This window comes from Nyctereutes procyonoides, unplaced genomic scaffold (genome assembly GCF_905146905.1).
Source record: "Nyctereutes procyonoides isolate TBG_1078 unplaced genomic scaffold, NYPRO_anot_genome, whole genome shotgun sequence".
NCBI classification, from domain to species: Eukaryota; Metazoa; Chordata; class Mammalia; order Carnivora; family Canidae; genus Nyctereutes; species Nyctereutes procyonoides.
This window is the reverse complement of record NW_026575131.1, coordinates 17,889,577-17,910,395: the sequence shown is the minus strand read 5'-3', so window position 1 is coordinate 17,910,395 and position 20,819 is coordinate 17,889,577. Positions and strand designations below refer to the sequence as shown.

The window sequence follows — 20,819 nt, the reverse complement described above, 5'->3', positions numbered from 1 at the left end:
ATAGTATGTTTATGGCTAGTACACTACTGCAAAATACTGACATGGTTATAAAACAATGTAGTTTGCTCTAGAGCTGTTTGTTTGTCTATAGAGACATTTTTAGAGTAAGAAACCAAGTGAAAAAAAATGGACTAGACAATATTACTACTATAGAAATTGAATTAACAGTCCTCACTACTTGCACTTTTGAAGAATTCAAACACAAAAAATCTTTTACAATAACCCAAACTGCAGAGTAAACTTTACACCTAAAGATACTCATCATAGCATTATAATAGTAACAGTCCAAATGAGAAATGAAGGGCCAGTTCCTTAATGTGATAAAGAATATCTAGCAGAATAGCAGAAAGAAGTATCTTTAGTGAGACACAATCAATGGGATTCTCTTCAGATATATTTAAAAAATGGCTCTGGGACACCTGGGTGGCTCAGCAGTTTAGCTGAGGCCCTGCCTTCAGCTCAGGGCCTGATCCTGGAGTCCCGAGACTGAGTCCCACGTCAGGCTCCATGCAGGGAGCCTGCTTCTCCCTCTGCCTGTGTCTCTGCCTCTCTCTCTGTGTCTCTCATGAATAAATAAAGTCTTTAAAAAAAAAATGGCTCTGTCATAGTATTTCCAGGAACACAAAAGCATCACTCAAGAATCCTAATATAGTGTTCAGAAAATCTGGCCATATTAAAAAAATGAAAAACTAGGTCATCTTCTTATATACTATAAAATCTTTAGAAAAATAATATGTAAATGCCTAGATACATAATTTTTAAAAATATGTGTAGTTTATGCAGAAGGAACTGATTTATTGAAAAAATACTGTGATTTAATGCTGAAGGTATATACATCATATTCATGAATGCAAAATCTTAATAGTATAGATATCAATTTTCTCAAAATAACATGCAAATTAATTGGAATTATCAGGTAATTCCAATTAAAATTTTAGCTATTTAATGTGATGATTCTGATGTGTATTTAGAAGAATGAATATATTTGAAAGAATATTTTTTCTTTTTTTGACAAAACAAGTTGTATAACAGGGGAACTTGCCCTACAAATTTTTAAAACATTATGAAATGTAGCAAGTGTAGCATTTAAAATATTGTAGTGATGCTGTAAGGGAGTGAACAATGATAGAATAAAGAATTCAAAAATTGATCCACGTATATATAGATGTATGCATGTATGTATGTATGTATGTATGTATGTATGTATCCATGAAGCTACCTAGATGATATTTTTAAGTGACTGGATGGCATTTCAAAGAAGTGGGGAAAACAGTGGATTATCCACTGAAGAGCATTGGGATAACTGGGTATCCATTTAACAAAAATGATGCCAAATCCCAATCTCATACATTATACTAAACAAATTCTGGATGGATTGAAATAAACATTTAAAAATATATAAAGATACTAAAAGAAAAATAAGTGAACATATATGCAATATAGGGACTTTATCAAGAATGATGCCCAAGGCTGAAAATCATACGTAAATCAAAGAGATTTAACTATAAAAAGTTTTAACATAGTAATAAGGCAAAATAAGCAGGCAAATATGAAGTCCAATAAACATAGTAACAAGAGGTGACAAATTAGAAGAAAAATCTGCCAAATATGAGAAACAAAACGCTAATCATCTTAAAATCTAAAGAATGATTTAAAGGCATTATTTTTATAGTTACAGTTGTTTCTTTTCACAAAAAAGACTATTTCTAATGTGTTTAAACTAACATAGGGAAATGCTTAAGCTAAAACATTAATAGAAAAAATACAAATTTGTCTGTATAGTAGTCCACAATTACGGAAAAATATGTGTAAGAAAAAAATAAGACTGAGTAAATACACCAAAATGATGGCTATTTTGGCACTGTGGTAATGTGAGTAATTTTACCTTTGTGATTTAAACCTACTAAATTTTCTAAATGTTCTATAATAAGCATCGTTGCTTTTATCATCTGAAAAAAAACATGAATTATTTTTCTAAAAGTACCTTCAAGGAAAGGCTTGAGTTCATTTTGGAATCTTACTTTTTATATGTTCCTTAGTTTAACTATATGCAGTGGAGACTGTATGCCAATAAACACCTTCTTTCTCCATGTGTGTTATTTTCCTTCATCCAGTTTTCTTTCTTAGCAAATCTATAATTTGGCCAAAAGGAAAAGAAACCATGTGGGTACCTGTGTGTTTACGCAAAGGAAATAAAGTGGCTACATTATTTCTCATTGATAGTAATTATTTTTTTTTTCTGCCAGAGGAAGAGAGCAATAAAGAAAAGATATATAGGAGAATTTTAGTAGTGAACATGTACTTACTAATTTTTTTCAGGACTAAAATGACAACTCCACTTTGTTATGATGTATCTCGAAAACTATCCAAAGACATAAAAGAAAAATAAAAGTTCTTGTGCTAAATAGACAGCACATTCTCAGATGGAAAGATTTCCAGAGTGATGTGGCCGAACTGAAAAGGTCCTTCATGTCTCCCTTGCAAGTGAACACTGAACTCTGCTTTGAGTTGTGGCATTACACTGGAATTTGTTATATTTTTCCATGTACTGCTCAAGATAAAGCAAAGTGAAACTTAAGAGAAATGATGAACTAAACCTACTCTGTGGGTTGTAGAAGAATCCTGACTGAGAAAACACGAAGCTGTGAGTAAAATATAGGCATGCCAAATGTTCTAAGTAGAGGACCTAGAATTTTCTGCACCCACAGAAGCTTCTTAAATAGCAAGTCTGGAATATACTGGTAAATAAACACTTGATGGTAAAATATAACACCATACCGCATCCATCCAGAGATATCTCAGTCTGACAAAGTAAATCTTGTTGATGTTTAAAGCAATTAGACTGCTACTCCTATTAGAATAGGAAATATGTGACAGGGGCTGAATACATACCTAATAGGTTCTCCAGTGGTGGTAGTTGTGAGCAACATGGTGAGTCTCTAGTTAACCTTTCTTTGACCTGATATTTTCCAGTTTAGCCAGAATGGCCCAAGCAATCACTGGCTTCCTGCAGTTGGCTTATACCTCGGAGTAGGAACAACAATGATGCTTGAACAAATTCTGCTCCACTGTGGGAGGCAGGAAACTTCAAGATAATGTGCTTCAAAGGAAATTAATTTCCCACTGGTCTTGCAACTTTGTGTTCTATAAATCCCTGGTTTTAAGACTAGGAATATTTCTGATGTGCTTTTGAAAATCTGATCTAACTAGTGTTTAAGAAAAGGAAAACAAAATGCTCCAGTACACAATGTTGTAGGCCTTTAATAAAAGGTTTGCACTGAGCAAATCTTATCCCTGGATTATCTCCCTAGTAGAGTAACCGTGGTTGGTTTTTAAAAGGTATCACAGAAATAAGAAAAGCACGGAAAGGGTATGCTCAGGAGGCAATGCAGGTTTTAATTCTTTCAACTGCACCTGGATTTGGAAGTTGTTCCTGTCCTTGGAGGGGACTCGACTGAGGTAGGAAACTTGCTTGCAATTTGAATCTCTCTTGATGATTTCCAAACTGGGCCAGATTTCTGGAACCACTCTTAAATATATGTACCTACCCTGCAAATCCTGGTAGACAGCATGCTGCACCTTTGTAAATCTGCTTGAAATTGTCTGCAGAATGTCCTCCATTTTTTTTAAAAGATTCATTTATTTATTTTGAGAGAGAGAGAGAGAGAGGAGGAGAGAGAGAACAAGCAGGAGGGGCAAAGGGAGAGGGAGAGAGAGAATCTTAAGCAGACTCCCCCCTGAGCTTGGAACCCAATGTGGGCTCAATCTCATCACCCTGAGATCATGACCTGAGCCAAAATTAAGAGTCAGATGCTTAACTGACTAAGCCACCCAGGCTCCCCATCCTCCATTTTCCATGTGGAATCTTGTATGTAGCTTTGCTAAAGGATTCCTTTCCCTTCTTCAGTGCACTTGCCCTGCATGGAGGCTCTTGCATCATGATTCCAAAACAATTTTCATAAAATTCATCTCTCTCTTCTTTTTTAATGAAGCCCCTTCATGGTTACAGAAAGACCATTTGAAGGCTGTTTCCCTAAGTTTTATTAAGATTGTAGTAGGACTAAGAGTATAGCTGTCTATACAATTATCAACTCTACAATATTTTTTTCAGTTCTGAGTATAAAAGCTTTCAAGTCCTTTCAGCAACACGCCACACAGAGCTTAGAAGAAGCAGTTCCCCGTGCCACAAATCGCTCAAGAACTTTGCAGATACATAAGGATGCTATGTTACATCCCCTACCAGGATGTCTATCACAATACTAATAATCAAATTGCTAGTTGTGTCAATTCCTATTAACATTGACTCAAGGCATCTATCCCTAATCCTATGCCTAAGGCAGTGGAGTCCACAAATATAACAAAAAATATTCATAGGTACTATTCTTTGGGGAGAACATTATTACACTTTGGTTCTAAATTTTCTCTACATAGTACCTCCAACTGAAATCCCCAGGCTGTCTATTTAATGCTTGCTTCCTTTGACTAGGAAGTCAATTCTTGGCTTGTTTTGAAGTTCATGCAACTTGGAGATATTTGGATATCCACTGAGTTTTGGATTTCATCTAGTCCTTTTACTTTCTGAAGAATTTCTTCATTGCATTATGATATTCTGACCCTAATGACTTAGTTTAGCAAACTAGCATTTATTTCAATTTAATTGAGGATCCTTATTGATGCCTTGTAGGTTGGAATATATACCTCCAATACACTTCACTAACATTTAGAAAGAGGTTATAGATGCATTGATATATCCACTGCCGTATAGGAGATAGAATTTTGGAAAATATTGCTTCTGAACTATTTCACTAATAGAAAGAATAATAACATATTTAATAATAACACCCTCTGGGTGTTACAGTTCTCCTTATGTGTCCATGTGTTATTCTAATTATCTTTTAACTCTCCTTATTCTCTGGTACTGTGGAGAGAACAACATCCTGTCACTGCATGGCTAAGGACTGGTGAACCTGTCTTTGGCCTAATCTATCGTGATGAATCCAAGACAGAACCACAGCTATGGAAAACTAGAATGTAAATAACTTTTACTGCTTTCTACCACTGTATTAAGAAAACTCATATAGACTTCAGTTTATAACCATGGGAAAAAACAAAATATATCATATGAGCATCTGTAAGTGGTTGGCAATATTAAGTATGTGTCAGGAATTAACATTTCATGTTTATACCAGATGTCAGGTATACTGCTCTCTCTCTGAGCTGTCAAAAAGCATAATACAGAGAGAAAAGGTCAAAGAATCCTAAGGGATGCTAGTGGTGCTTAAAGGTTATAATGATTGAAAAAGATTGCTCTAAGTCTACATATATCACCACTTCAGATGTCATTTCATATCTCAAGTGGAAACAGAATGGGCCTTCTTAAGAGATTTCTAGAATACAATATGATTTGGCAGTAACGATGAAAACACACTTTGGCTACTATAAGCCAGTCAGAACAGGTCCCTTTATTTGAAGATCAATGATTATGGATGATTGATGGACTAGTTTCCCCACCAGAAAACACCAGCCTGTTGTTATTACTATCACAGATGTAATGTGAGCCATACATAATTAATTGAATTTACAGAATGTCAGAAGTACATTAACTACTCAAAACATCCTTTAATTTTCTCCCCCCAATTTTCATAATGATATAATGAACAAACCACCCTCTAACATATCAAGTATTCTACAGCCAAAATAAAAAGGAATAAACTCAGGCAACTGACTCCACTTGTTCACTGATAAAAGATATATTCTCTCTCTATCCTTCTCTCCCTCTTTCTTATCTCCTTCTGTCTCCCTCTCTTACACTTTTCCTTCCTTTTTTTTTTTTTTAATAATTTGTCAACTCAGAATCCTGCCTTTAAAGAATATTGGCGCAGCGGTTTGGCGCCTGCCTTTGGCCCAGGGCGCGATCCTGGAGACCCGGGATCAAGTCCCACGTCGGGCTCCCGGTGCATGGAGCCTGCTTCTCCCTCTGCCTGTGTCTCTGCCTCTCTCTCTCTCTCTCTCTCTCTCTCTCTGTGACTATCATAAATAAATAAATAAAAAAATTTAAAAAAATAAAAAAAGAATATTCATATAGAACTATATATTTAAAATAAAACAGAAATGCTCTGCTCTTTATGAAGAGGAAGTTAGAGGTCTATACATTGAGTTGTCCCCCCTTTTTAAAAGATTTTATTTATTTATTTATTCATGAGACACACACACAGAGAGGCAGAGACATAGGCAGAGGGAAAAGCAGGCTCCATGCAGGGAGCCTGATGCGAGACTTGATCCCAGGACCCCAGGATCATGACCGAGCCAAAGGCAGACTCTCAACCACTGAGCCACCCAGATGCCCTGAGCTGTCCCCTCCAGTACTTTCACAAACCCTCAGAGCACTTGGCAGAAGACATTTTGAAAATTACTGGTGTGCACATTCTTCAAGCTAGGTGAGCATCTCCTGAAGTGTGCTCCTCAGAACATCTGGTCCTGCAAGATGCTTCGTAAACAAAGGGTTCTCTTGTCAGGTAAATTCAGGAAAAGCTGCATGCTAGAGTCCTCTTGGATAGGGAGACTTAATGCTATACTCTTAAAAGCTCTGAGAAAAAAGAACAATGTTTTCTTTTGCTTTCCCCAATATTTTTAAATTTGGGAGTTTAAATTAATATTTTGAAATTAGTATTTTAAAAATACCAGTTTTTTCAAACTGCCTCACATTTGTACATGATACTTATTACTGTTCCATAAAAACACAGTGTGAAAAATGTCACACAAATAGTCTCTGAGTATAACATACATTGATAAAATACAAGACCACAAAAGGAAATAGTCTATGGAGGGAACACAGAATTTACCTTTAACAATCATATTTAATGTATCAATTCATTAATCAGATGGTTATGTCAGGGAGCAGTGCATAATAAAACTCCTTATCTGTGGAAGTTGATCATTACCAGGCAGTACGGGTAATATGTGACATGTTGTACAGAAATCAGATGGGAAATTAAAAGAAGTAACAGGAATGAGTTGCAACATGCATAAAACTTACCAATATAATAATGTCACGGGCAGCATTATGTTAGAAAAATGAGAAAAATTCTAAATTCCTAGATTTACATAAAAATTTACTTCAGGAACAACAATTTACTTATAGCAATAAGAGAAGAAGTAATTATGTTTTTGCTGAGTTACTATATTTACTCTTGGGAACATCATGCTTCTTCAGGGGAACTGGCCTTTGCTGACATCTGACAATGATCTTCCAAAATCACCTTTTGCCAGATTAAAATCAATTTCAGTCTCAAGCATTACACAGTTTGTACTTATGCGTAATAAAATCACACATTAGATCCCTACCACTCTATGGTACTTCGTTGACTAGTTTAGCCCCACTTTGGGAGCATAAAACATTTGCTAAGAAAAGTACTGATGTAAAATAGAAGGGGAGAACGCTTAATTACTTCAGAAGAAGTATGTAAAATGAATTTAGAGAACTATTTCCAGAAGGAATGAGATGTGACTTACAAATACCGCAGGTCTCCAGAAACCCATAATTAGCTGTTTTAATTAGCCTTGTTTGGAATTATTTTATGTACTCCTGAATCTCATAAAAGTGAATTTTTAAAGGCTATAAACCATAACCTTAACCATCTCTCAGACTTGTAGACTCTCATACTGTTGAGTCAATGGGGCTTATTTTTTAGCATTAATCCTATGTCCCTAAGGAAGAGACCTCCATATATGGCCTATAGGCTGAAGGCAGCCTTGAACCATGTATGGTTTAACCCACACTCTTAAAACACTTGAGGAAATTTTGCCAATATAGAGTTTCTAGCTTTTTGTGAAAAATCCAAAGATGTACTTTTCTCCATGGCAATAACCAGCTGGAGTTGAGCAGTATTTGAAACCTTTGCATGGTCTGAACGTTTTGAGTGCCACTTTTTTCATCAAGATATATTATTCCTGGGCAGCCCGGTGTCTCAGTGGTTTAGCGCCGCCTTTGGCCCAGGGTGTGATCCTGGAGACCCGGGATCGAGTCCCACGTTGGGCAACCTGCATGGAGCCTGCTCCTCCCTCTGCCTGTGTCTCTGCCTCTCTCTCTGTGTGTGTCTCTCATGAATAAATAAATAAATTTTTTTAAGATATATTATTCCTATGTTTTCCTGTTGGTAGAGTGAGGACAACATAAACTATTATATCTAGGTCTAATCAAATGTGGGAAAACTGAAAGTACAACTACAAAAATCAAATAGCTAAAAAAAACTAGAGAGCATACAATTATCTTATTAAAATTATTTGTTACTTGTTTCTGTGATAGGATAGTTTCTTTCTCTTTTGTTTTTTTAAAATATTTTATTTTATTTATTCATTCATGGTGACAACTATAATCAGCAAATGGAAAATATATGTGACAAAAACCTAAACGAACTAAAAAAAAAAAAAAAAAAAAAAAACCTCTGTATTTTCTATGGTTAAAAAATACAAAAAGGGATCCCTGGGTGGCGCATCGGTTTGGCGCCTGCCTTTGGCCCAGGGCGTGATCCTGGAGTCCCTGGATCGAATCCCACATCGGGCTCCCGGTGCATGGAGCCTGCTTCTCCCTCTGCCTATGTCTCTGCCTCTCTCTCTCTCTGTGACTATCATAAATAAATTTAAAAAAAATTTAAAAAATACAAATAAAGTAAATGATGTTAAAAGATTTAACTTGTAAGTAGAAAAAAGTTCAAGATTTAAAACCCATCCCTGCTCATTCATTTGCATCACTTGGCTGGCCCCTGCAGAATATGGAAAGGTGAATACTGTGGCATTTCTGTGAATTTAAGAACTGAATCTTACTGAAAACTTTGCACATGACTCATTTCACAATTTCTTGGAGTTAAATCCTGGTATTATTTTAAAGTCCAACTTGCTATATTTAATGGGGGAAATCCAGTTTTTAAATAAGAGTGAGGCCAAAGAGAGAAAGTGATCAACTTTGAAATTCCCTCCCTACAAGTTCTGGGTTTTACACTAGACAGATACACTCCCTTGAGATGAAACACACACACACGTACGTAATAACAACAAACAGATCCAAACTACTCAGGAGTGAGATGCCAAACAGTGCCCGTGAAGACCCCAAGGTTAAGCAATCTTTACCAATTACCAGTAGCTCATTTCATGTGACCATCAACAAACACAGTTGACTGTGGGTGCCAACCAACAGTTCAACATTTGGGAAAGTGGGTGAAAGCCAGGGAATAGCCAGTTATATACAGCATACCAACAACCATGCTCTCTAAGGCAGCTAATGTTAATGAAGAAAAAATACAGCTGATATAGAAACTGCCTAGCTTATAAATAAGTGAACATCAGTGTTTTATATAAGCCAAGAATTCCATTTCCCTTTCAGAGTCTAAATTGTCCTTATTAATAAAATTCAGCCACTGAAATATTGAATGCTCACAATTTCTTCATCATAAATGACATTCTTCCATTCCCTGATATATTTCCTTAAAACATTTAAATTTGTATGACTTGATGATAGTATGTTTCAAAGTGTTGCTCAAAGACCATCTGAATCAAAAATCCTTTGAGTCATTTATAAGAGTACAGATTCCCAAAAAGACCTCACACTACTGAGTCAGAATCTCAGAGTGGGATCATGGAATGAACATTTTAAACAAACTCTCCAAATAAAACTTCTCACAGAGCCACCAGAGTTCACAAACAAACCCTAAGTCATGTGATTGTATTTTATGCCTCAGTTCTCATGCGCTTATATTCAAAAGCACAGATCTAAATATGGCAGAGACAAGCTAGCCATACTTTCAACTTGTTCTCATTTCTTCCTTGGCACAGACTGGGCCACATATTCTCATCTCCCTCCTTTGCTCTCAGTGTGACCATGTGGTTGGAGATGAGGCCATGGAATGTTCACAACTTGGGGCACCTGGGTGGCTCAGTCGGTTGAGCATCCAACTCTTGATTTCAATTCAAGTCATAGGATCATACCCCATGTCAGGCTCTGCATTTAGCACGTTATCTCCTTCAGATTCTCTCTCCCACTCCCTTGGCCCCTCCCCTCACTTGTGCTTGCTTTCTCTCTCTCTCTCTCTTTCCCCTCTCTAAAGAAATAAAATCTTAAAAAAAAAATACAAAACAAAGACTGTGAGCACAGGTAACGTATGACATCTAGATCTATTCTATAAAAACCACCCATGTGGCTTCTTTCACCCTTTTCTTTCTGCCAGCTTAAGGGAGACAGGCAATGACCATGGATTTTAGATTAAGGGGCACAAATGGATGGAGTCAGAGAGCTTGAATTGGACCTTATCTGAATGAGAAACCCAGTTTGATTTGAGCTAATATATTTTCAGGTTTGTTACCACAGCCCTTGGAATCTTAATTAAAACACTAAGTCCATCTAAATGCATTTTCATGGCAAAGCAACCAATGTTTAGCTTTCCCTCTTACCAGTGTACAGATTATTTCTTAGGTTTTCCCTAGTGCTGATGTGGTTTGTTTTCTTTGTTTGTTTTTAATGACAAAAATCACCAACTAATGATCATCCTCAATTTCTGCTTAGAATGTCAGGAAAACAAAGCCTTTATACATCCTTGATGAGCACTAAATTAACAATCTTATTTTTACTTAAAGCAGAAAGCATTAGTCAGAGCGCTGCAATTTTTAAATAAGATCTTGTTGAGGCACTACCACTGTGACAGTGGACCTAAACTTCCAGTTTATGCATGTAATTTTTCCTAATGGGCTTAAGGCTCCTTCTGACTTCTGTCTGTGGGTGGACAGAATCAGAGCAAGGAAAACTCTGCAGTCTTTAGAACAGGGAGAAATGATTTTCTCATTCTACTGAGAAGAAGAAGACCATTTAGGGGATCTGAGAATGAAGTGGAAGGGAAAAGTATGAGGCCATGCGGCAGTGATAACTATATACAGAATGGGGCACCTTGGTGGCTCAGTTGGCTGAGTGTTTGACTCTTGATTTCAGCTCAGGTCATGATCTCAGGGTTGTGGGATTGAGAGCTCCATGTGACTCCATGCCCACTGGAGAGTCTGCTTGAGATTCTCTCTACTTCTCCCTCTGCCCCTTCCCCTCCTTGCACACTTGTGTGCTCTCTCTTTCACTCTAAAACAAATAAGTAAATCTGTAAAATGTGTGTGTGTGTGTAATGGTCAGTGGCACCCCTGAGATGTTGGGGAAACTGACTCAGAGATTGCAAATATAAGTAGCAATGAATACAGATTCTTCAAATTGTCATCTATGACCCTGCCTCCTTCCAGGGCCATTTGTGTTATGTTCACTGCTTATGTCAATCATAAAAGGATGCTGGAACTGCCCAAGGACACTTGTTGAAACATGTAGCTTCTCTTTCTTTACTTTTTATATTCAATTTCTTATTAGCCTTGCATCAGTTTCATCACCCTATCCTCAGACTAGTTTAGCCTTAATAGTAATGCCCTTTGAATGAGGTATGAGCCTTTAATTATAAGAAACAGAAGACCACTACAGTCAATTTAAATAATAAAGAGAATGCTATACACACACACACACACACACACACACACACACATATATATATCTCCCTGTATACTAAGCCTGGTGCATGGCACCCAAGGGCAAAAAAGCAACTGCCAAGGAGGGAAGGGAGGAGAGCCTGTGGGTAAGCAGTCTTTTTTTTTTTTTAAGATTTATTTATTTATTTATGATAGACACACAGAGAGAGAGAGAGAGAGAGAGAGGACAGAGACATAGGCAGAGGGAGAAGCAGGCTCCATGCCAGGAGCCCGACGCGGGACTCGATCCCGGGACTCCAGGATCGCGCCCTGGGCCAAAGGCAGGCGCCAAGCCGCTGAGCCAACCAGGGATCCCCAGGTAAGCAGTCTTTAGTCTTTACTCTCTGTCCCTGGTCTCTTAATCCATGGCAGGGCTGCATCTCTGCTCCATGTACATCACCTTTCTTGGCTGCTTGGTCTACATAATAGTCTGTCTCAAATTCCAAAATTCAGAATTCTTTCCTGTCGGGTCAAATACCAAATTTCCAGAACAGAGCATCTGATTGGCCCAGCTTGTTTCAGGTGTCCTTCTCTGGACCAATCAGCAAAGGCCAGCTGGAACATGCTGCATGGAAGTTCAGCCCGTGGAGGCCATGGGATGGGGGGTGGTAAGTCCCTGGGGACAGGCAGTCACTGATGCTTGTACAGAATAAGCATCTCAAAGCCATCTCCACTCCTCTATTTCTAAGTATCACTGTATTGTTAAACAAAAAAGTTAAGTCTTCCATCCGCAACCACAAATCTATGGGAAACCCAAACATTTTCTAGAACAATGTTTTCCAGAGTGGGGTACAAATATTCCAAGCAAGAAAATCCTCTGGAGTAAAGGGAAAAAGTACAATAAACTTTCTTTATAGATTTACCTTTATTTAGATATTTTAAATTTTTATATTTTTCCTTATAGTAAAAATACTAGGGCTATAACATTTTTTTTTGTCTAATAAATAAGTTACACATTTCAAACAAGTCACATGTACTTAAATCCTCACAACCACCCTATAAGGATAAGTTCTATGATTATTCCCTGTTTAGAGATATGAAACAGATTCAGAGGTTAGGCATTATGCCCAAAGTTTGTAGTTACGTCAGAGTTAGAACTGGAGCTCAAGCAACCTACTTCCTAAATGCCCAGCTTGTACACACTATTCCTCCTAAGTATGTCTGAGAGAGAGACAGAGAGACAGAGAGAGTAGGGTGGTGGTACCTATAGACATTTTAATTATAAATTTTCATATATCAGGAAATTCTGAAGAACACCATACTAGAAGGCAGATAATATGTAAATTAAAAAACTGGAGCCTATAATTTTTGTGAACATAAGGAAATCTTCCTTCAAAAATCAAGAGATTTAGGTCTGAAGCCTAAATCTACCATTGTGTGGCTTTCAACAAATTATCTAACTGCTCTGAGGTCCAGCTTGTCAATAAACCCTTCCTTGATGTTATGAACAATAAACACAGTATCTGGTTGAATAATGATAACTACTGCTGTTTTTTTAGGGCTAACCAGTCACCAGCAAAACCACCTTTCTACTTCTTGTGGGACCATAAGCCTCTGAGGACAAGGGGATTCCTATTCATCTTTCTTTTTTTTTTTTAAGATTTTATTTATTTATTCATGAAAGACACAGAGAGAGAGGCAGAGACACAGGCAAAGGGAGAAGCAGGCTCCATGCAGGGAGCCTGACATGGGACTCAATCCGAGGTCTCCAGGATCAGGCCCTGGGCTGAAGGCGGCCCTAAACTGCTGAGCCACCTGGGCTGCTCCCTATTCATCTTTCTATTTCTTACCCACTTTCAGGGTTTTTCACTGGGGAGAGGTTTGGGGTGAGGTTCAACAAATACTGATTTGAATACATTATCAACAACATTCTGTTATCTTCTACTTAATACTAAGATTATTCATGTAAAAGGTGGTATTTATTATAGTAAAATAGCATTATAAGACATCAAACATTTTCTATACATCAGCATATACTTGATGGATATATGATTAAATCAATGGATGAATAACATGGATGGATGGATGGATGGATGGAGGAGAAAGCAAGGAAATAGGCAGACTCAAATGAATATTTCTAATTCACAGATTCCACATCCAAATACTTCAGAGTAACTACGGATTTTTCATCTTCATTTCCAATCACAAAATGGATGTTCAGCAATTAAGACTATTCACTACAACAGATATTTCCTTTAGAGATCAAAATATTTTGCTTTACCCATACAATAGCAGCTGAGGTTTGTGTGTCAATTGACTTAGAACATACTTGTCTGAATGCTACTATGATTTGTTAATATTTTGGACTCCTGTAAATGTCAATAGTCACATCAGAATGGAAGTAGATTAAAAAAAAAGTTTTGCAATTGTGATATATTATTCATTTAGTCTACCAACGGATTCTCTAACTTCTTGCCTTGACATATTAACCTAATCTTGTCCACTTCCTTCTCCCCAGTTAGAAGCAATAAAATCAGGGTGATAGATGCTTATTCCTCAGCAACCCATCATTCATCTGCTTTATCTTTTTTTTTTTTTTTTTTATGATAGTCACAGAGAGAGAGAGAGAGAGAGGCGCAGAGACACAGGCAGAGGGAGAAGCAGGCTCCATGCACCGGGAGCCCGACGTGGGATTCGATCCCGGGTCTCCAGGATCGCGCCCTGGGCCAAAGGCAGGCGCCAAACCGCTGCGCTACCCAGGGATCCCATCATCTGCTTTATCTTGATTGCACAAGTTGTGATGGCATTAATGCCTGCTAAGACGCAACTTTTTCAGCTCTAGGGAAGGAGAAACCATTGGGTTCTCAGAGAAACATTTCACACAGTGATCAATGATTGCAAATGTGATGGAAGCCAAAAAGCCCATCAATGTATTATGTATTCTTTACCTTAAAGTTTTGTAAGACACTTGTTTTAAGTTTGATGAAATTATAAGCATAGACAGTAGGAAAGTGTTGTTCAAGGAAAACGAGTGTTTAAGACAAAATAGTGTTAAATTCACAGATTATTTGTGGAAATTATTGTTTTGAGATAATCCCATCAAAAAGTACTTCACAGTGTATTGACACCTTAATGAAGGTCTAGCAATTGGACACATCTTTCCAGAAAATTTCTCTTGGTACCTTTTCTTCAGGCTTGTCCCATCTAAGCTACCTGAGATGACTTTTATTTTTTAGTCTTGAAGAAAGAATAAAAAAAACTCAACAACCAAAGATGTTGATACAGAGGGTGTAAATCCCATGCCATCTGGTTATGTTGCTAACAGTTCTCACCTCTGTCACACCAGGATTTACAAAGCAATTTTTAGCATAAGCTACTTCAGCCTTCACTACCTGCTGTTTGGCATCTCACATTGTCCTCTGAACATCCCAAAGGCTATGTTTTTATAAGTGGATGGGAGTGTCCAGGGCTGTCATTTCAAGAAGAGCATGCACACAGCTCAGACACAGGAATCTGGATCAGAGAACAAACATGGCAAAAGCCTACAACCTATTCTTTACTCAGAATCAATTTCATCAGCCATCTTTGGACAAAAACCAACTCTTTATTAACATGTGTGTATGCAATAACCTGACCACCGTATGAATTCCTGTCTAATATTTATCATGAAGTACCCATGAACTAGTCTTGTAACCTTATTTATAATAGGGTAATTTTTCTAGTGCATTTGAATTTCTAATGATTTTATAGTGATGCCAACAACTGCACAGTAATTACACTAATTCCCAGCTTTTCACACTGTTGGTAACTAGATTAATAATTAAGCTGTTGATAATCCATGTCCAGGCTCCTATTTCTGACTTGTCAATTCCTAGTTTTCCTACTATTTCTAAGAGGATGCTAATTCCTCTTGCTTCAGATTGTTCTACAGAGAAGCCAACAGACAGAAGTGGCAAAAAAAAAAAAAGTCACAGAATGAGTGGAAGATAAGACCCTTCTCAAACGTCAGTGACCTGTGTTGCTTAGGAGTTGTAGGGATTCCTAAGAGAAATTTCTAATTGTCGACTACCATGAGACAATTTTTTCCTTCTTATTGGCATCAAATAAATGGTGGCTGCTCTTAAGCAAAGCAGCCCCGGGTTGCTGCCACTTTCTTATACATTATCTACATAAGTGAATTAAGGGAGTATAAATAATATATGCAGTTTCATACTTCAGTACCTTTATTTTGGCTCTTAACATGTATAATTCCCTAATCCATTTTAGGAGAATATTTCTGATTTTTATCCCAAATGAACAAAGGAAAGTAAACACTTTATTTACAAGAGAAGAGATTTTAACGCAATTTTACTATGGGCCTATAATAGAAGAAATAAAAGCCAGAAAATTAAGAAAAAAAAGGGTAAAAAAGGCTATTGCAACCTTCAATAAATAGCTGTGAAGTTGGTTCTTATAGATCACAGTGCTGGCTCCAGGAAAAACACAACCAAAACCGAAATAGAACACCTTTGGTATGAGTCCCAACTCCATACCCTCCAAATCACCAAATAAGGGATGTCTTTCTAGTACAGGACACTTTAGAATCCTGAAGTGTCCTCCCTCCAAGAAGGCAGAAAGCAGTGTGAGAAAGATAAAGCTGTTTGGGGGCACACTGCACCAATGGATGATTAAAAAATGCATGGCATACTGTAACTGATGTGTCTTTGTGCCTTGATGTTTCATCTTATTGTGATTAGAAGAGTAAAAGCATTATCTCATGCAGTATTTGAGACATGCATTCTCAGAGGGGTTTTACAGAAACATCCACCCAACTGAGAGTTCCCATCAACAGCTAAGGTACTTCAGGTCATATAATTAAATTCCAAAATCTGAAGAGTCTATTTCTGTGGATAAAACCATCATTCTTTCTATGCTTGGGACTCTGGCACCCTCATTTCAAGGGCAACATTAAACGGGCAGTTTTCTTTCCCCTAGGACTTAGAAAAAAAAAAAAGAAAGACAAGAGTCTTAGGAGACATTAAATATATATAAATCTGTTGGAGACTGGGAAGGCCATCAAAGATGGGAATAAAACTGAGTGGAGAGCATATTGAGAAAGGCTAGTTAGAAGGAATGGAAGAAAAAAAAAGTGGTGTCCTCAGTGGGGAGGTAATATTTTGGTTCTGAAGTTATGAATATATTCTAGTGTCTAGGCCAGGAAACTGGCTAGGGAAAAAGGAAGGAGTGAGAGCAGAAGTAGGTAACGGGAAGCCATTAGGGACTCCATCTAATGGCTAGGGTATTGCTATTCAGAGTGTGGCCCATGGACCTGCAGCAGCAGCTTCAGGAGAGAGCTTATTGAAAATACAGCATCTCAGGCCCCAACCCAGACCCACTGATTCAGAATCTGCATTTTAGCAGGTCCCCAGTTGATTCATTTGCCATCAAACTCTCAGAAGCATTGGACTAGCATATACCTGAGTTCGGTATTTGGTTGAACTCCAGGGAGATTTCTGCTCAAGGGGACTTTGGGCATTGTTGATCTGTTGTGTTTCCATAAACAATGGCCTTGAACACTAAAACAAAACCATTAACTCTGCTGCATCTAAATTTGAAATGTCAGAAGCCCTTGGCTTAGGACCTTGACACTTTCGTTAAGGACTCTGTGCCTTTGTACCATGATTACTTAGAGAATGCCACCTGGGGTCTGCTTAGGATTTGCCATAACAGAAAGAGCCCTGGCCAAGAGTCAAGCATTGAGGGTCTAATTCTACTTCTTCAGAGTTCTAAGATTTTAGGAATACCATTTCCCCTCTGAGCCACATTTTGTGAATTTCCAAATTGTAGCACTAAAAAACTGCTAGGAGGCTCAGTGCTGATGTTTACTTTCCAGCCTTCTGCCTCATCTGTCATTTCTCAGCAAGAACTTTGGGCTCAAGGCATTTAGGTTTTGGCTAGGTAAGAACTGAGCCTCTTGGCATCTCCAGAACTGAAGCATCCCCAACTCTCTGACCGTCCCTCAAACAGTTCCTCTCCATGCTTTCAATCAAAACAATTTCCTAACAAAGGATTTCCACGAGAAGCCAGCACACAGTTTAGCATCTAAGTAGGACTCCATAAATAAAGGAGACTATGACTGTGATGATGATTTTTACTATTAAGATTTTGCCATTCTGTGACTACCCTGTTAGGATATTATTCTGGTAAAAAATATGGTGGATGAATAAAATAGGGTGGTGTATTCAGTAATCAGAAAATATCAACATAATTAAACTTTTCCAGCCAGTGAGAAGGGACCAAGAAGTGAAGAAAGGGGAAGAAGTGAATGAAGGTAATGCAGAATGGTGAAGACAGAGAGAGGCAAGTGCACATCTCATAGGGTCACAGGGTGGGCCATGAGTGCCACAGATCACATGTACTGAGAAACCCTGGCATCACAGCTTCAGCTGTGTAGTGATCTGCCTCATACCCTTCATTAGATTAAAACTCCCTAAGTCAATAAGAGACAGGAAGCAGGGTTGATATCAGCTGCTATGGCTGGAGTTCACTCTCATCTGTCTGCACCTGCACCTGCCTGGTTGGCACCCAGGATATATTGGTTGTTAGATGCTTATACCTCTAGAAACAAAGTTTCTAGTGATTTCTCAAAAAGCCTTTATAACTGACCAAATCTAAAAAAGGATTTCTTTATTCCTTTCATGAATGTGCTCAATTGTTCAACCAATATTCAGTGACTACTTGTTATCAACCAGCCTTGTTATCAACCAGCTGCTTATTAAACGTGTATTAAATTATTTCATGTGTGCTGAAGTTCATTTCCCTTGGACATTTGGGTGCAGAGCCAACAGTGACTTGGGCTCTGTCTTCAAGGAGTTCACAAGCCAATGTATTAGGGCAGTGGATATTAAGTTGTGAATATCTTAGCATTAGATAGACTTGGGTCAATGAGAATCCTGTTTTCAGCATCTAAGTCTGACAGCCTAGCCCTGATCATTTTCCTGCATGATCTGGCACTGAGGAAGGTAAGCTTTTGTTCAATTCTTTACAGTCCCATCCATGGTTTAGCTTCTTCAGTGCTAAAATTTCTTGCCTTCTTCATCTATAATCCTACTTGACTTCTGCAATCACCTCAACCTATGTGCTCTAAAAATGAGAAGAGGAACATGGGGAGTCACCAAAAGTTCTCCAATTGCATGATATTAGGAGATTCTTTTGGGACATGTTTCATTCAATAGCTTAAGTCAGCTAAAAGGTCCCTCCTTTGTTATCGGCAAATATATCTAATCATAAAAGGACTTAAAGATCACTCAGTTATGTTCTTAAATTAGGCCAGCATTTCCAAAACTCACCACAGATAAGATTCTCCAGCAGTTATTTTTATATTTAAAAAAACAAAATGATTTTGATACTTTTATACCACCTGTAGTTTTAGACATTTACTCTTTCTAATGCATTGCTTCCTGCTTTTCCTCATAACTAAGCCCTCTTTGCTTTTAGAAAATACATGTTTCACACCCCCGTGCTTGTCAGTAGACACAGCTGACCCTGCCCCCCTGCTGTAGGAATAATCTCCTAAATAAGGTTGATTCAGCTAAAATAATGAAGAGCCACTGAACAGGTTGTCTGGTTTATTAGGATCTCTAGCATTAAGGACCATGAAAGCTTGGAGTTATCAGAGGCCACCTATGACACCATAAGACGTCTACTTCACATGGAATCAACACTGAGGGAAGCAGAGCCAAGAGATATAAGGAAAATACAACTGTGAAACTGCTTGAACCTGTGGCTCCAACAAAATGGGGGATGAATTCTCAGGGGGCAATCAGAGTTTGGGATAAAATATTTTTATCAATGTAGAAACTTATAAAAGGAAAGAAACAGGTGCTGGACTGGAGGAGAAAGAAGTCTAATTGTGAGATGGTCCAATGAAACCCTAGACATCCTGGAAGGAAGTTCCAGAAGGACAGCCCATCAGAACTGTTCAGTGCTGAGCACAAAGGGCTGACCCTTTATTCCTGCCCTGATGAGTCACCAGATGTGGGCAGCTACAGACAAGGTGAGACCTTGGGCAACTGGCTCTCTATAGTTGAGGAGACTGGGAGGGAGTTAAGACCTCGAGGCTATCGAATGACCCCACTACCCACAGCGAGGCAGCAAGTCTTTCTGGGTGGTACATATCTGTGACAACCATACAGCTCAACTAGACCACAACTAATCATCCCAGTGATGTGAGCCAGTAAACTCCCTATTTTCTTCAAGCCAGTTACTTTTATTTGCATTCAAGAAAATCTGTTTCCCTTCAAAGTTAAAATTCCTTTGGAACTTCAAGATACCAGAAAATATACGCTACTGAAGTACACTGGGGAGCCCAATATAAACCCATCCCTCAGCATCCTGGCAATCATGTCTGCTAATCAAGCCCTACACTGGCAGTCTCCAGCTGGCTCATACATTTCAAGTGATCAGATAGTGAAGATGGTATATGTTTGTTTTATTGGACTGAGGGTTTTGTTATTAAAACTGACAAGTCACTGGGGGGAAAGGACTATGGTTTGTATGTCACAAAACAAATAAAGCCCATCATACTTTCATTTGAATAAACTTCACTATGATGGGAAGACTTCTCAGCTTGGCCTCTGGTTAGAAAGATCCTCTCTAACCTGTTTATCTCTCAGTATCCTCTCCAGAACAGAATTGTTGGTTTCTCCAAGAACAGTGATTTATACATTAATAATGCCCTCTTTGTTCCTGCAAGTGACCAAGCTTGCAGGAGTAAGCATAAGAGCAAAATCAAACCAAGACTCGAGGCTCCTACTGGGGAGCAATGCTTATTAAATTATTTTCATATGTGCTCAAGTTCATTTTCACTTGGGTAGCTATTTTGTTAAGCTTCTGAATTTTTAGCAGTATTTCAATTTATACCAATGTAGCATAAAATTTGCAATTCCAACACCCCAATGAAAATGATGTGAATGTATATATATATATACACACACACACATATATACGTATCATTTTCATATGTATATCATACATAGAGATCCAATAGCATATATTAATTATGTTTGAGTGTGTATATAAGAGAGAAGGGGGGAGAGAGAGACAGACAGAGAGAGAGAGAGAGAGAGAGAGAGAGACAGAGATGGGGGAGAGAAAGAGGCAGGGGAGAGTCAGAGAGAGAGAGAGGAGAAGAGTTGGAAACCACATAGATTCCACAAAGACTCTGGTGTATGTCATGTTCTAAAACTAAGTAATAAATGAAATGGTGTAAGAAGCATGGTTCAGCACCATTAGGTAACTGAAACAAACTTGATCTCATCTGCCTTTACAAGACACCTTGTAATAAATTATGTTTATAA

At 38.0% G+C, this 20,819-nt stretch overlaps 1 protein-coding gene across 1 annotated transcript in view; it reads right to left on the bottom strand.

Moving 5' to 3' along the window:
- CNTN3 (contactin 3) overlaps window positions 1-20,819 on the bottom strand; it is a 247,363-nt gene that overhangs the window by 127,331 nt on the left and 99,213 nt on the right. The gene's annotated exons all lie outside the window — the stretch shown is intronic.